Below are 7,685 nucleotides of genomic sequence, written 5' to 3'. Positions count from 1 at the left end.
ACTATAGGTTATTTTGTTAACAGGTACAGGATAAATTTTGTGTTTTATAAATATAAATAAAGAATGTACATTATCTGATAAGTGTAAAACTTTTTCTCTCTACCTTGCCTTTTATGTATTTATTATTAATATATATAATTTATATATATAAGTATATATATAAATGTGAAGTATATATATACACACATCATATATGATATTCTCTATATATAAATTATATATATTTATAATATATGTAAATGGAAGGGAAATATATCATATATATATGATATTCTCTATATCCTTTCTTATTGTTGACAGTTATCTGTTTTGGAGTAGTCAGGGCCTTTATAGTTTCTCAGGTACTCTTGTGTTTATAATAGTAAACTGTGTTTACAGTACTAAACTGGTTGGTTTACAATAGTAAAATAGTAATTAGTGTAGGAATTCTACTTTTTCTGCATCCTATGAAATGGGACAGATGCATTTCATATACACAAAATGTTTGAAATGGAAGAGTATAGAGAAATAATCAAGTCCAACCCATCTATTGTAAATAGGAAGCAAATAGGAAATTAGGAAGTGAGGTGACTTCACAGGTGTCACAATAAATTAGTGGCAGCATGAGGCCTGAAGCTCAAGTCTTTCAACTCCAGTTTGTCCTTTTCATTCTTCAAATAACTAAATGAACCTTCTATGAGAAACATTTAAGAGGAAACTTCATTGACCTGTATCCTCCAGTGAAAGGGAAGATGAGGGAGGATACTTAAAAGACATTTGTTGTAAGATGAGGAAAAAGAGGCTCAGAATGATTCACAAATTGTTCAAGGTCACCTTTCAACACGGCTGGGCAACTTTGCTGGGGATGGGTTTGAAAGTTCTCAAGGGGAAGAGGTAAAATTTAGAACAGATAACTTTGTTTCCAAATTCCAATGCTCTTCATATATTGCTCTGTGGCTCTTACACAGTAACTTGCACAGTTAACAATTATTTATGGACAGAATTACTTGAATTAAATAAGATAACTGAAAAAAAAAAGACATTTGTTGTCTGTCGTTTCTGCTAAGACCCAAGTTTGGAATCAAAGGCGATGAAGTTATTGAGACAGCAACTTACTTAATGCGGTGTTTCCAAATGTAGCCAATAAAACTGCAGATGTCTACATAAATTTGAATTTCAGATCAAGACTGATTTTTTTTTTTTAGTATAAATATGCCTTAGACAATATTTGGGGCATGCTTATACTACACGAAAATTCATTGTTCATCGAAATTCAGGTTTAACTGGGTATCCTGTAGGACTCCGAAGGATGAATGAGAGAGGTGAGCTAAAGAAAATGATAAACTACTATAATACTTAAGCAAAATGTGGAGATATAGTCTATCTTTATTATTATCAAAGTCTGTAATAAAACATATATAACACATAATGGAACACATAAGTGAAGCTTGGGTATCTTGAGCATGTGACATCTGTGAAGCCTTGTTACAGGTCTACTTTCCCTAAGATTCATATTAGAAAAGTAAGTCTCATGTAATAGGCAAAAGTGTAAGTGAAATCTTGTGCATTGGAAATGGAAAAAATATCATTGAGGCTGATCCTCTTTGGAAGCTTTATCTGGTTCTTCTGGCCATTCATGTGTTTAGTCAGTTTATAATTCAGCTGATTGATGAAGCTATCAAGAGATGTCTGGGCGGATCAGTCGGCTAAGCATCTGCCTTTGGCTCAGGTCATGATCCCAAGGTTCTTGGATCAGGTCCCACACTGGGCTCCTTGCTTGGCAGGGGGCCTGCTTCTCCCCCTACCTTCCCCCTGCTTGTGCTTGCTGACCCTTTCTCTCTCTCTAACAAATGAATAAATAAAATCTTAAAAAAAGAGAGAGAGTTTTCTTAAAGTGGACATTGCCCTTTATTAAGTCTTTGTTGTAGTTAGGAGTTTCTAAAGGACATAGAACAATTCTTGCTTTGTAACTATTAAAAATTACAAAAGCAAGAAAAAAATTACAAAAGCAATCAATGTGTTCAAATTTGTCTGAGGCATTGTTTAGGAGCATAAGATAATACTTTATACATACAGATCAATTTGCACTGAGAGCATTCCTGCTATGCTAGAAAAAAAATTGAATTTGTCGCTCAGGTAAAGATAAAAAAGCAATAATATTGCACAGTAATGTTCCATGAAAATGAAATTTGGCTATAATATGATTGGCATTTTGGCTTCTGTCTTCCACTGAGCTTAGTGGGGTTAGAAGGTGGTGAAAGTGTGGTGGGATGGAGAGTGAGTTGCAGTTTTTCTTTTCTGCAGGAGACCGACAGAGGCTGAATGAGCCATTGCCTTGTGATTATTTGCTGAATTCTGGGTACAGATAAACTTGTACATAAGCTTCAATATTTTTTTATTTTTTTCATTAACTTTGCAATGACAAGAGCACGTGTTTCACGCCATTGATATATTGGTCCCCACTTTGAGGATTATGTGGGGGGTTAACTGTACCATCGTGCATGCGCTGCCAAAAGTAGCCTACTGATTTTGAAGCACACTGCACGTCTCTGGTGAATAAAGTAAACTTCAGCAGATGGTTATTACAGTGGCCTCCTCGTTGGTCTGTGTGCCTCTGATCTTGCCTCTCTTGTGTTCATTCTCAACACAGCAGGTGGGGTGATCCTGTGAAAATATAAATTAGATTTATTGCGTTCAAATCTCTCCAAGTCTTCCCCTCTCACTCACAGGATACTAAGTACTCAGAAGGGTGTCTATGATTATCCCCTCTCCCCATCTCTGGGGCCTTATTTCTCACTATTCTCCCCTTTGTCACTATGCCAAAGCCACACGAAAATTCTTTAACCATACCAGCTTCTTTCTGGCCTCAGGGTTTTGGTGTGCTCTTCCCTCAGATATTTTATAGACAAATATTTCAGTTCCCTTAGTCTTTTCTTTTTAATAAACTTTATTTTTTAGAGCAATTTTAGGTTCCGTCCAAAATTGGACGGAAAGTACAGTGATTTCTCATGTTCTCCCTGCCCCTACCCATGCATAGCCTCACCTATTACCAGCATTCTTCCCCAGTGGGGTCCTTATGTTACAGTGGATACAACTACACGGACACATCATAATCACCCAAAGCCCATAGTTGGCACTAGGGCTCACTTCCGGTGCTGTATAGTCTATGGGTTTGGACAAATATGTGGCGACATATATCCACCATGATAGGATCACACAGAGTGGTTTCGTTGCCCTGAAATTTTTCTGTGTTCCACCTTTCATCCCTCCTCCCCTTCAAATTGGCTTCTTCCATTTAGTAATATGCAGTTAAGGTTTCTCCTTGTGTTTTCATGGCTTGATAATTCGTCTCTTTTTAGCACTCAGTAGTGTTCTGTTGTCTGGATGTACTGTAGTTTATTTAAGCGCTACCTCCTGAAGGACATGTTGGTTGCTTGAAAGTTTTGGAAATTATCAGTAAAAGTGCTATAAACATTTATGCGCAGCTTTTTGTGTGGACGTAGGTTTTTGACTCTTTTGGCTAAATACCAAGGAGTGCACTTGCTGGATCATGTGGTACAAATATGTTTACTTTTCTAAGAAACCACTGAATTGTCTTCCATAGTGGCTATATCATTTTGCATCCCTACCAGCAACATGTGAAAGTTGCTCTTGCTTCATGTTATTGCTGGCCTTTGGTGTCACTGTTCTGGATTTTAGATTTAGACCATTCTAATTGGTATGTAGTGGTATCTCATTGCTTTGATTTATATTTCCCTGAGGACATATAATGTGGAGCATCTTTTCCTATGCTTATTTGCAATCTGTATGTCTTCCTTGGTAAATATCTGTTAAGTTGTTTGATGCTTTTATTAAATGAGGTTGTTTTCTTATTGTCAAATTTTAAAAGTTCTTTGTATATTTTGGGTAAACCTTCTTTATAGGACATGTATTTTGCAAATCTTTTTTCCCAGTCTGTGGCTTGTCTTTTTATTCTCTTGACATTGTCTTTTACAGAGCAGAAGTTTTTAATTTCAATGAAATCTAGTTTATCAATTCTTTCTTTTATGCATCATGCCTTTGGCATTGTATCTACAAAGTTATCACCAAAGCCAAGGTCGTCTAGATTTTCTCCTGTTTTTTAGGTGTTGTATGTTTTGCTTTTACATTTAGGTCTGTAATCCATTTTGGGTTAATTTTTGTGAAGCCTGTAAGGTCTTGTCTCATTTCATTTATTTGCATGTAGATGTATAGTTGTTTCAGAAACATTTGTTGAAAGTCTCTAAGGTTTGAATCAAAAGCAACCCATCAGGGAGAATTGTTCTGCTGGACCTATTAAAATTGTAATATTATACCCATTGCAACACATATATCTCCATTCCTATATTTATTTTTTCCTCCTTAGCACTTATGACCAACATCCCAAATATTCTTATCGTTTACTGTTTGTCTTTCTCAGTTTACATTTTTGAAGGTACAGATAGGTTTGTTTTGTTCAATGCTGTGTTCCCAGTACCTAGAACAGTGTCTTGTACACAATAGGTACTCAATAAATATTTTTTGAATGAATGAATAAAAGAAGAAATGCTCTAATCAGTGGTGTGGTAGTCAAACCACCAACACTGGCAACACTGGGAACTTGTTAGAATTGCAAAGTGTTAGCCACCACCCCGCAAACCTGTAAACCTACTGACTCAGTAGGGGACTGTGGGGGTCAGTTCCAGTAATTGTTTTAACAAGCCCTCCAGGTGATTTGGATGGACATTAAAATATGCTCTAAAATTCTTCCTTATGCATGCTTTCTTTGGTATTGAAGACACACTGCCTCTTTTCAGTTTGAAATGAGGTTGATGGGTTTTCTGTAGCAACATATTTACCTACATTTATTTTATTTTTTAAAAAAGATTTATTTGAGAGAGAGAGTGAGCAGGGTCGGGGGGAGGGTCAGAGAAAGAGGGAGAGGGGAAGCAGACTCCTTGCTGGGTGTGGAGTCTGTTGTGGGGCTCGACCTCACAACCCTCAGATCATGACCTGAGCGGACACTGAGAGCCCGAGGCTTAAATGCTTGAACCACCCAGGCACCGCAGATGTTTACCTACATTTTAAAAAATGTTTAAAAAATCAGTTTCTTGGAGACCAAATCAGTTACTTTATTTGGGTTTATAAGATCAAATTTATCCATACTTAGTGTTCAACCAACTCAATAATTTCAATACATCTATGCCGGAAATGGAACAAAGTCAATAATGACTACAAGGAAGATGACTGCAGGTAGGAATCTTTTAGTTTGGATAAAACATGTTCAGAAAAGACATTTGACTAATTTATCTTTTCTTACAAACTTTTGTTTCAAGAAATAAACAAAAAAAGATCATAACATTCAAAGTTAAAGTGAAGTTGCAAAAGTTGAATAACAATTACATTTCTATTTTATTTCGCAAATAAATGCATGCTGGGTCCCTTTACTTTGATTTAGATTCAATCAGTAGTAGTTTTTGTACTAACTGCTCCAATCAAAAGACATAGGGTGTCAGAATGGATAAAAAAACAAAAACATAGATATGCTGCCCGTAAGAAACTTATTTTAGACCTAAAGACACCTGCGGATTGAAAGTGAGGGGATGGAGAACCACTTAACCACGCAAATGGATTTCAAAAGAAAGCCAGAGTAGTCATACTTGTTTTGGACAAACTCAACTTTAAAACAAAAACTGTAACGAGATAAAGAAGGGCACTATGCCATAATCCAACAGGAATATCCAACAATAGTTTTTGTTTGTTTGCTTCTTTTTTAGGTGGAACGTGAATTTTTGGAGGAAGAATTTGTCAAACAAATCCAGATTTAGAAAAGACTTTACTCAAAAGGATATTGCAGGGCGGGGGAAAGGCACTATTCTAATGGGGGAGGGGACTTTTGCAATAAACAGAACATCTGATGATGAAATTGGCAATACTCTCAAGAGTTAGGCAAAAAAGAGAGTTTCTTTTGTAAGGAGCAGACAGAGCTAGAAACAACCTGCTGGCAGAAGTGGGATGAAGGCCATGAAAAGATACGGGTTGCTTGATGGGACAGTGGATCAGAGAATAATGTACTCTGAGATGAGCCTGTTCTCAGTAGGGGGTTATGAAGGAGGTGGTGTGTGCTGGCTCAGGTGGAAAGTTAAAGTTCAGGAACCTGGGGGAAAGGGAGAACCCTACTCAAAATTTGGTTAAAAAGTATTTTGTTCCAATTGATCAGTAGAAACAAGACAGGTCAACTAATCATTTTTGAGGCCATGACTGGGAATTCGGAGGGTTTATGGGGTTTATGTCTGGCCTTGTTTTAAGTAAATAAGAGAGGTGTCCTTATGTCTGATCTAAGTCATATGGGGAAGGCTAGTTCTTTGCAATGAGCCATTTCCTAGAACACAAAAGGAAAGGGGGATTTCTTAGTCCTTGTTATTTTTTGTTTGTTTGTTTTCGTTTTTTACAGGAACACAAAGCTCAGGTAAAATTCAACCTTGTCAAAGTCAGTGGCCAAATATGAATGGAGTTGAAACAATAAGGCTTGAGAATCTTTAGTGTCCTCTGTTAGCAGTCACATATACTTTGGGAATAAGATGGTACTGGAAATCTTTTCCCATCTGGGACCATTTATTAAATGACTTACATGTGTTAGAGAAATATTATTTTAAAACAAAAATTTCTTGCAACCCAGAAAACCTCTTCACAAAGGTACAAGAACAGGAAAACAGACTTATTGAATCAATGTTAAATCAGAATGTGATGTGCATCAGAGGCAGCCTACTAAGAGAATACAAAGACAGAAAGGACTCTCACCCTTTTATATACCCAAGTGGAGACAGCGATTGTACACATGTTCTCTCTATATATTTGTTCTCTCTATATTTGGCAATATATATAGGGGAAATCATATTTTTCCCCTCTTTAATTTTAATATCCAGAAGAGTAGTGACTTTTATAATGCTAGCACAATGGTATGTGCTAACATATTTCAAAGGCCTATGTAATGTGACTGAGACCAACAAATATTTTGTTACCAAAAAGGAAATCTCTTCATATTTTTTCTAATTATAACAGTGTCATTGGCGTGAATGATCTTACAAACTTAGGGCGTACAAGAATTGGCAACTTTTATTTAAATCAAATAAACATCACTTTGAAACTCAATCCTGACAGTCTGATTGGAAAATTTAATCTCAATCTTTTAAGGGAACAAGGGTTGCCCCAGAACTTTATGAAGTGGTCCGATGAAGTATTTCTAGTCTTTAGTGCTTCAAGATTACTGCTGTTGTTTTTGTGTAAACGCGTGTAGTTAATGATAAGCAGATGAATGACTCTGATGTTTTGGTGCCAAAATGGCAGATGGACAGCTTTCTTAGATGAGGCTGGGAGCTCTGGTCCCTTGAGACCAATCTCTATAGATGCATCCTACAACCCTTCCTTCTGTGGTTCTGGAACTTGCCTAGGGATTGATAAGGTAAGCAGATAAGTCTCCACTACTCTTAGCCTCAGAAATCTATATTATTCCAAATTTGGAGGGATATCCTCTGTATCTCTTTCTGTTTCCATTTCTTTGCCCCATCAAAGCTAATCTTCCCCTGCCCTGTTTCTTGCTTCATCCCATCAATGAGCTCAGGCTCACACAAAGGAGTGCCAGAAAAGGAGGTAGTCTTCACATCACCAAGATAAGAGAAAGACCTACCTACCTTCTTGAAATGTGGAGA

This window comes from Zalophus californianus, chromosome 5, assembly GCF_009762305.2.
Source record: "Zalophus californianus isolate mZalCal1 chromosome 5, mZalCal1.pri.v2, whole genome shotgun sequence".
Classification (NCBI taxonomy): Eukaryota; Metazoa; Chordata; class Mammalia; order Carnivora; family Otariidae; genus Zalophus; species Zalophus californianus.
This window is presented reverse-complemented; position numbering follows the sequence as displayed.